Here is a 10,300-nt window from a genome sequence, read left to right on the forward strand (position 1 = left end):
CCAATGTTCTCATGATTTAGAGAGAGAGAATATATAGAAATTATAGGAAAAATTTATAGAAAATAATTTTCACAATTTTGATTAAGATTAAGTATGTATTTGCTATTCTTAATTACAATATCTTGTGCCTGTGCACAAAAGTTTTAGTAACTTTAAGTCTGATAAGTATGATTTAAATTTATTAAGTATGAAATGTACTTCAATATTTAATGCATCTAAACCATAGTCTTATGAAACCAGAATTCACTTTGTAGGTATATTTCAGTTTGGCATAACTAAATAGATCCAAGCTCTTGTTAGATCAAGCTACAATTTATTCTGTTTTTAAGATCCTCCCAGTATATTTTCACTTTTAATTTTAAATTCAAATATGTTAATTTATCAGAATGTGGCTACTCTTTATTGGTTTTAAAGAGATGGGACATTATTCAGCTTTAGCCTGAAGCCTTGCATAAATTGCTCTAAGTCACTTTTTGGTGTTCATTTATTTCCCTTCCACCCTCCTGTGTAATTCTACAATAAAGGAAAGCAAAACAGCACAGAGGTGCAGTAGGCATGATGATGATGCCAGCAGCACTTTTCACCTTCTTTTCATAGTACTTTGTCCTCATTATAAAAATAGATGAAAGCTAGTAAACAGGTTTTAGGAAAAGCATAGAGACACAAGATTAGAAAGAGGATTGACAGGTGATGTATGTCAAAACAGATTGAAAGATTCAAAAAAGAAAAGGGGCAACATAGCTATGGTTTGAGTTTTGTCTGAAAGCATTCAAACCATGGTGCTAGAACAACTGTGGATAAATAAAAGTGCAGATAGAACTGAGAGTGGCTTCAGAGAGTTCATCAACTATAAAATGTTATCCCTTTGTCTTGAGGCAGATTCTTTTTCCACCAGTTTATTATGTATCTGCCAGCATCTAGATTATTTTATTTTAATAATTGTTTTACTCTTCTCTTTAGATCACACAGTAATACTTAGCACGGTGAGTAGGTATACAAGGTAAATAAAGATGTCCTATCAGGGATTATGGCCAAGTGGAAAGTATTCATTCTTTATAAATGTACACTTGGTACCAAAATTCTATTGACTTATTGCTACCAGGGAGTATAAGGCCTGTGTCACTATGGTAACTCCTTATCACATCAACAAAGAAACCAAAATTTCATTTCCCCATTATTTAAAAAATACTTAGAAAAAGTCAAAATTAAATATAAAAACTTAGTATTATGTAATTTATTCTAGGTGTCTTCAAATTAAGGGGAAAGCTCTTTGTCAAGGGGCTCCTTAAAAAATGGTTAAAGACTATATTTCCACACCATCTCAGAAGCAGTCAGGCTACAATAGTTTCCTGCAAATAGAAGAGAAAAGTCTTACTACATTCTACCTAACAATCAAATATTTGAATCTGACATACATGTATTTGTCGGCAAATATTCAATTCTGAGACATAATCTAAATGGAATTCAGACAACTGACGATGTATTTCTAGGGCAGAATCTATAAAATCAGAGGACTTAGAATCGTGCTTAAAACTACCTCAATGTAATTTCTGGATTTGCCATTTTGCTTTAATAACATTGGTAAGATTCTTTGAAAAATGTTGACGACTTCGTACTTCATATACTATCTTGATTCTAACATCTCTCAGTGGTGCATTAGAGCCAAATGTAAAGAGAACCAACAAAGTGAGAAGAACTGATGGAATTGAGGAAAGACAGGGGCTTACTTCTCTCCCCTGGAAATGCACCGTCTTGCAGGTCCACACTGGTGGTGTTGTCTTCTAGACACATCCCTGCTGACACATGTCGTGTTCTGCCCTGCTGGAGCTCTCAGTCAGTCTCCCCTATAATTGGAGTTTTCACTTTTAAGAGTGGCTGTCCTCCTGCTCTTCCAAGTGATTTAGTGGTCAGTCATTATTTGGGAGCCAAGGATATCTATAGCTGCAATGTCTAGAAAACAAACACTTTCGGGATTTCATGAATCATAATAGCAAGGTTTTAGCTTTGTTTTTTGAAGAGATTGAACAATTTCTATGTAGTATTTAAATTACTTTAAAGGTGATATATTTTGGCTTGGAACCCTCTACAGATACTGCCAATTAGTTTTGAAGATTAAATTTCTATTTTAACATGCTCTAAGAAACATTAGGTTTTTAATTTTTTTTTCTTTTTTCTTTTGGTACCAGGGATTGAACTCAGGGGCACTTGACAACTGAGCCACATCCCCATCCCTATTTTGTATTTTATTTAGAGACAGGGTCTCACTGATTTTCTTATCACCTCGCTCTTGTTGAGGCTGACTTTGAACTTCTGATCTGCCTGCTTCAGCCTCCAGAGCCTCTGGATTACAGGCGTGTGCCACTATGTCCGGCAGATTTTTAACTTTTTTTGTTCATGTCAATTGTATGTTATAGAACCATATTGAATGGGGATATATGATTAAGTGGTATTATTTGCTAAGTATAGCATTTTATTCTTTACATGTATGGCTTGGTCAAATCTGCATGTATGTAAGTATATGTATGTGTGAGTATATATATGCATGTATACACACATGAACATGTATGTACATATTTCTGTATAACTTATATAGAAATTTTCTCTAACTTAAAGATATGTTTTCAGGGCAATATTTTGGACAACCTAATTGTCTTGGTGTCTACTAGTCAGAGCTTCTAATATGTTCTTTAGGCTTTTGATAGAGTTGAAAAATATTAGAACATAAACGAATAAAGATGATAATGCTAAGCTGTGTATCACAAAAACATAGTAGTAGTATGGTAGGCAAGTGTTCAGTGGATGGGAAATTTTCCCAAGAAAGAATTCTGAAATAAAAAGAAGGTGATCAGGAATCGATGCATTTATTTATACCTTATTACCAGCACACTGTGTCCCTTTCTTAATTTATCTGAAAATAATTATTATGTGATGCTTAGTTTTTTAAGCATGGTTCTCTCGTCAGCGATAGTCACTCTCCCCTCTTCCTTCATCAACTCAATGTGTCGCTAGAGCGTCTTCTCATTCTTCTGTGCAGGATCACTTGTTCCTCTTTGTTAACTTCATCCTCAAGGCACTGCACTTACTGCTTCTATGTGTGTGTTCCATGGCAGTCACTAAATTATGCAAAAGATTTTTGTTGCTGTGGTTGAACAGCAGGTATTAAAATCTCTTTCCAGGCACTCTGCATGTTAGAAAGTCTGCCCAGATGGGAGACCTGAGAAGGAGAAGTATGTTCTTATAGGTCTGTACTTTCAGTTTGAGTGTCTAATGAGGTAGAGTAGCAAAAGAATTAATTTGGAAATCAGGATTTCTGAGCTAGAGAACTGGATGTGTTACCATTACGGGCTATTAAACAAGCCTATAATTTTTTTTGGCCTCACTTACCTCCTCTATAAAATAAAAGGATTTAGTTATATGGTCATGGATCCATGGATTATAAAATTAATTCTATTATTTCAGGAATAATTTCTCAAGGAATTGAACATCTGTTACCTATTCATCTGGTGGATCAGGAACTTATTTAAACTCATTTGTAAACTGTGAATCAATGGGCTCAGACAGGACTCCCCAAGGTTATCTATTGAATTCATTTATGAGAATTCTGAACTCACTAGAAAATGTAACCACTGAAAATTTCAAGATTCATGAATAGACTATATGTATATTTTTAAATACCATAAATAAAATTATGTTATCATATATTATGGTATCTTAATGTTATTATATTTCAGTAACTATCAGAAACAAACCTTCCTGGAGTCCTTCCAATTCACTTCCTTGTTTTAAAGTTCTCAAAATGTACAAGGAACTACTTGCTCATGTAACAATTATTTTAGAGAGGGTTTTATGTAACAACTATTTATTCTTATTGATCCACTTTATGAAGGCATACCCCAGTTCATTCTTCCTTAGCATAGTTGTTTCTTTCACTGCATTTACCAATTTGAAGAAAATTCAGTGAAGCTAAAATGAACGTTCTGCTTAATTGTTACTCAGTGTGTTTCACTGTATCACAGGACATAAAACAGAAATATGATCTCCTTAATCTTGATTCTATTTTCTACATGTTCCATAACTTACACCATCAATACAACCAAAGCAGCTGAAAGTTAGGAAACTGCGGGACTTGTCTTCAAATCCCTTTGCACTTAGGTAGTGGGTGTGAAAACAGAAATGCAAGAAACAGAACATGTGTGATATATGAATCAAAGTGTAGAGGCTATTTGGTGTGAAACAATGTGATCCTTGTAGCTCCTGCTAATGCATCATTCGGCAAATGTCTGAAGAGGACAGAGCTTTGAATGGCAAAAACAGCCTCCTGGAAATAGACCCTACATTCAGTCCCTTGCCTGAAATTTTACTGGATGAAAACAAAGGAATATCTTTCTCTTGTGAACTTAAAATAGGTGTCTGAGGTTGGATACATAACGAATACATGGAAATGAATTTGTTCACATCATTATTGTTTTTCCGAAAAGCTAGTTTCTCTCCATTTCAGTGAAAATTCTCAACCAGCCAAGGTGTCACATATCGCACGTGGAAGCAGGAATAAATGTGGCTGAGGCATATTTTCTAAAGGTTGTAACATAACTGACTTTGCTGACCTTGGACTCAAAAATACAATTATAAGAATTAGGTAGAGTTCACCCAGACCAAACATCTGAATATCTATCAAAACTTGAGAGACTTTCACATTTAGGACTTTAGGAAGGTAATAATTGATGAGAATGATATTAACCATACAGATTTCTACTCAGTCCATCTAAATATTATTATGTAGCAAATTTCAGAAGAAATACTACAGATCTTGAGTAATTCTGTCCAGAAACTGGTGAAAACAGACATGGGTAAGAGAGAGTATAAGTGAGAGAATTATACAGATCTGGCCTTCAGCTAACTGTGATATTTTTCTGTGTGTTCCCAGCTTTTCTTATCTGTTTCACTTGAATGCCTATTTTATCTTTGTTTCAGTGGCCTTGTTTTTATTTGCAGAAAATTCAGACTCTAGTACTATAATTGGCTCTGAGGTCTCCAAATATTGATTAATATCATTACTATGAAAATTTTACTTTTTTTTTTTTCTCAATAAGTCTGCCGAGTACCATGAGTGGTTCATTGTTGAAACATTGACTTCACTCCCTGTGTTTAGTACTGTGGTCAACTTCCCAACCAGATTGTCCACCGCCTGCTCAGCTTTGCAGTCAGTGAGAAGAGTCAGGGGTGAGAGTGTTCCATTCTTCATGGTTAGCTCTAGATTTGAAAGTGGGTCCTCCCTGGATGGTCCTCATGACATTAACTATGAAATTTGGTTAAATGAGCCCTAACTCTCCATCCTCCCACATTCTAAACCCCACCTAGAGAATTTCAGATATGTCACCACAGAACAGTTTTGCCTCTGGTCCAAACACAACCTCCTTCCCCAGAGCCAGGCCTATGGATTACTGAGTTCAGACCTGTTTACATCATTTTGGCAGTTGCTTCACTTTCTTTTTCTGTGGATGTTTGGCCTGTGTTTTCTGCTGTTTGGTGGAGTCTTTTCAGTTTTCCCTGCCTTGCCTTCTGAGTCCACAAACTGGTTTCAGAGCAGGGCAGGTGGCAGATGCTCTGTTGGAATTTTTTTCTTTCTTTCTCTTACAGAGTATTTGAACTTGTTGTCTATCTAATGCTGAAGTTATGGTCTTGTGTGGATTAATTCTTACACTTCTTGATTTTACTCTTTTGAATGACTGAAGAGAATATTTGAAAATTATTGTTATTGCTTTAAACCTCTAGAACTTGTATTTTAATAAGGACATACCAACTTTAAGCATTATAGAAGTACTGCATGATGTGTCATGAAGGCAAAGTTTAAGCACACCATCTAGAATACATCAGCTCATTCGATAATCAAATTTTAATTTTCTTCTATTTAGGGACAAACGTTTTGAGGACTGATTGGTGTAATACATGAGACATTTGTAAACTGTTTTGACTTCATAATTTGCACTCCTCATTGGTATTATCCATAATAACAATGTGTATTCTGCTTCCCACTCTGGGCAAGTCTAAGACCAGATTCTTTTTCACAGAGTAATATTCTTTTCTATTAGGCTTTTCAATGGAAAAAATGTAAAGATACCAAAGGTGGTGTGACATTTATATATTATATATATATATNTATCTTGTACTTCTCATTGTGTATATATATATATGTAAATATGCATATATATACATATTAAAAATGCTTTTATGAATATAATAAAAGTCCTTAGCTGTTAAAATGTCTCAGGTTTTTAATCTCAGGATTTACCTCTGAGAAGCTATACATTTTGAAGTTAGACATTTGTAAGATTTCATGGATTATTTTTTGGAACATATTATGTAGAACATGAGCAAAGAAACAAAAATAATTAATGGGTGTTTCTTGTACCATCTTAAGAAAATGAATTTATATTAACTGATGGCTAATATAACAAATTCTAAAATAAGATATGATTCTAACATGAAAATATATTAATCTCAATAATCTGATGTCAGGTGCTTTTAAATATAATAAAATGGTGAGAAGATGTAGAAGAGAAAAGTATAACTATTTCATTTTCATGTATTTAATTTAAAATTTATGCTAAAGTAAGAATAGAATTAAAAATAAATTGTTCCATTATTTTGACTATATGTCTGTAAGTTTGGTTTTACTACAAGAACCTCAAGACCTTGATAAAATTTCTACTTTATTACTGTAACATATGATCATATTTATATGTAATATATTATGCAACCACAAGCTAATTAACATTTTTGTGGAAAAAACATTAAAGTATAATAGTTATTAATATATTATAACATTATAGCACTTATGATAGTATAGTTCATAAAACATATAGATATGTTTTAATCATAACATTTTTCACTATGGTCTGTTTCCTCTGTAATGAGCTACATACTTATCAGTATTACCCACCTGACTTGAGTTCTTTGAGTATACAAACTGTATGCGTATGTTTAGTTCAGTGTTCTGCACACAGATATTCTCTGAATTTCTGTTCCTTAAAGTACATTCCCTAGCATATATGTTTCTTGACATAGTAATGATTTTTCTCTTCTCCAAAACGTGTTCTGTATCAAAAATATTTTGTAACTCCTAGGTTTAGGAGGATTCTTTTTGGCAGGACATCTCATCTCGGGTCCTGGCTTAGCTTATGTGTGTTGTGAATTCCCTCGTGGGATTTATAATATAAGGGTTTACATTAATTTATTCTTGAATTCTTGCCTCAGTAATTTGATTTTAGCTTTTTCTAACAATGTTCCTATTTTCTCAGACTTAAAGAGTAAACAAGAAGGCAGAGTCTTCTCCTTAGAGTTCTCCTTTGACATAGAATTCTTTCTCAAGAAATGTCTCCTAGGAATATCTACTACTCTGCTCTTAACCTTTTAAAAATCAATGTTATGTATATTATAATATATATTTCTTCCTTCCAATGCTTCTGTTTTCACAGCTGTTTATAGATACACAGATGTCCAACTATTACTATGAAGGCTAACACCAAGTACTTATTACATACCTATATGCTAATTGATGAAAATTAAGTTTACTAAATAGTAGCAAGTCAAAATTGTCCAATCCTATCTGTCTTTGACACTACTTTCATCCTAATTTTATTTTACACTATTTATCATTTCATTCCTGAATTTCCACTAAGCATAACATTTACACGTGGGATTATTTCTTTGGATGTGTATTTTCTTTTAAGTTTCCAGTCACTGCAGAATTACAGGAATGCTAGAAAATTAAGGGTTTGATTATTTTGGTGCCTGATCATGTTAGGAAATAATTTTGTGTTCCAAAACCAAGCTTGGCCAAGAGCAGAGACAAATTGCGTGGCTTATTTGGAATCTTGAAATTCCCACAAAGAGATTGTTGCTGGAAAATGATGGAGAACAAAAAGTAGAGGCACTGGACCAAGAAGATACTTCATCACCAGAGAGAGAGAAACAGGCTCCAAACAGTGGCCGTCCATGGAGAGTTGTTGATGGCCGTTGTGTCAAAGTTCTCACTCCTAGTCTTCACTGACAGGGAGCTGGCATGTATCACCGCTGTGTCAGGAAATGTGTTTTTAACATTTGAGAGGTGAGAAGAGAGTCAGGAAGGAGACTTTGGGACCTTTTAAATGATTACACAAGTTAAGCCAGATACTTATTCTATAGAAATAGTCATATAGAGTTGTAAGCAGGAAAATCTGGCTCCACTCCTTTATATTCTCTGAAGGGCTTAACATTTCATCTTATTTTATCCAGCAACAATAATGTGTTTCACCTGCATTTAGCATTATGCAGTAGATATTTAGTGGGATTAAAAAATTGTGACTTTAGGCTCTGATCTATCCACTAATAATTATAAAAACCTTCATAATTGCTATTTTGTAATTAGTTTTGATCTCATTGGCAGTATCTGACCAGTCCAAAAAGTAAACTGTACTTTTACCCTTTCTTTCTTCAATCAACAGTTTTGTGGAATAAAAAAAAATGATCTATACTGTTGAGGTTGAGTGTTATTTCAAATTTTGTTTCTAAATACTACAAAAATTAAAATTGCTTTGGAATTGGGATAGACCTTTGTTTTTGCGCAGTAATTTTGACTTCTTTCTCAGTGAGGGGTTATGGGGTCAGTAGGATAATCCCTCACACTCCCTTCCCATGCTGTGCTCAGGATATAAACAAGAAGGGTGCGCTGATTCAGGGAAAGAGTGATGTCTACTGGGCTGCTGCCTGCTTTGCCCCTTCTGGGCCTCTGAAGTCAGTACCCACGATTTTAGTTGGTTAGAACAGGCTGGAGAATGCTTCCTCCCACAGAATGAAGGCAACACATGATAGAAGAGTTTATAAATTTGACAAAAGACTGGACATGATGAATTTAATTTATAAGATGTAGTTTTCTAAACAGCCAAATTCCAGTTTTAAGTTAAGAACAAAACAGAACAACAAGTCAACTGATGTTTGCTACCTGCTCACCTCCTGAAATTCTGGTGGGGGCCCGCTGTCACACAGGCCCACTCTGATCACCATCCTGGCTTTGGGTCTTCACATCCCTGGTGGGTGTTGGCCCACTGTACTCACAAACCCATATCCTACCAATCAGTTCCTTGAACGGGAGCCTATATTCTCATTGCCCAGAGCTTTGTTTGTGTCTCCAATTGTTCAAACGCCATCTGTGAAACTTTCAGCTGTTGTGCCTCTATTTCTACTGGCTCCAGTTATTTCTCTTCCTATTTACTATGGCAGAAATAAGTAAAAATTTTGAAAAACAGATGTTTTTTCAGTGTTAATGATTCCGATATTAGTCAAAATCTTGCTACTCCAAAAGGTCTTCTTTTCTTACTAGGGTTTAATGGGATTTTGTTGGCTGAGAGATGCAGAAAAATTTAGGCGGAGAAAAGATACGATGTTAATTTGGGCTGCCAGTAGAGTTCAGTGGTGGAGTGTGTACAGTTTAGTATGCCCAGGTCCCTAGTTTGATCCCTAAAACCTTTCCATTATGCTTCCTCCAAAAGAGTTAATTTGCATATTATCAGAGGACAATGTCTTTCTTTTTTTTTTTTTAAGAGAGAGAGAGAGGGAGAATTTTAATATTTATTTATTTTTTTTAGTTTTCAGTGGACACAACATCTTTGTTGGTATGTGGTGCTGAGGATCGAACCCAGGCTGCACGCATGCCAGGCGAGCTCGCTCCCGCTTGAGCCACATACCCAGTCCCAACAATGTCTTTCTTTAACAATTCAGAAACTTGTTTTTCGGAGTGTCTTCCACTCCATCTACCAAATCCACTAACTAGTACGTTTTTTGTGTAGGGGGGTCGGTACTGGGGAGCGAATTCAGGGGCACTGGACCATTGAGCCACATCCCCAGCATTATTTTGTATTTTATTTAGAGACAGGGTCTCACTGAGTTGCTTACCTCCTTGCCATTGCTGAGGCTGGTTTTGAACTCATGATCCTGTCTCAGCTTCCCGAGCCCCTGGGATTATAGGCCTGCGCCACCGTGCCTGGCCTGACCTATAGTTTTGCTAAGGAGATGGGATGTTGAGTATCATCAGGAAACTGGTTGTTACAAACTGCCTCAGATTTAGGATCCTAAGTTATTATTGTTCATATGAAGGGTAGCAGTAGGGTAAAATACCAGCTACTTTTGAAGCCTGGTGATGATGTATTTTCTCCTGAAATAGTCTTAACAAAGAGAAGCTCAGGGAAGCAATTAATGTTAGGCCTCCAAAAAGTCAAGGATAAGACTCTGTGCAATGATGAGAAACTTCTACCTGATATATATA

Source organism: Marmota marmota, unplaced genomic scaffold (assembly GCF_001458135.2).
Source record: "Marmota marmota marmota unplaced genomic scaffold, marMar, whole genome shotgun sequence".
Lineage (NCBI taxonomy): Eukaryota > Metazoa > Chordata > Mammalia > Rodentia > Sciuridae > Marmota > Marmota marmota.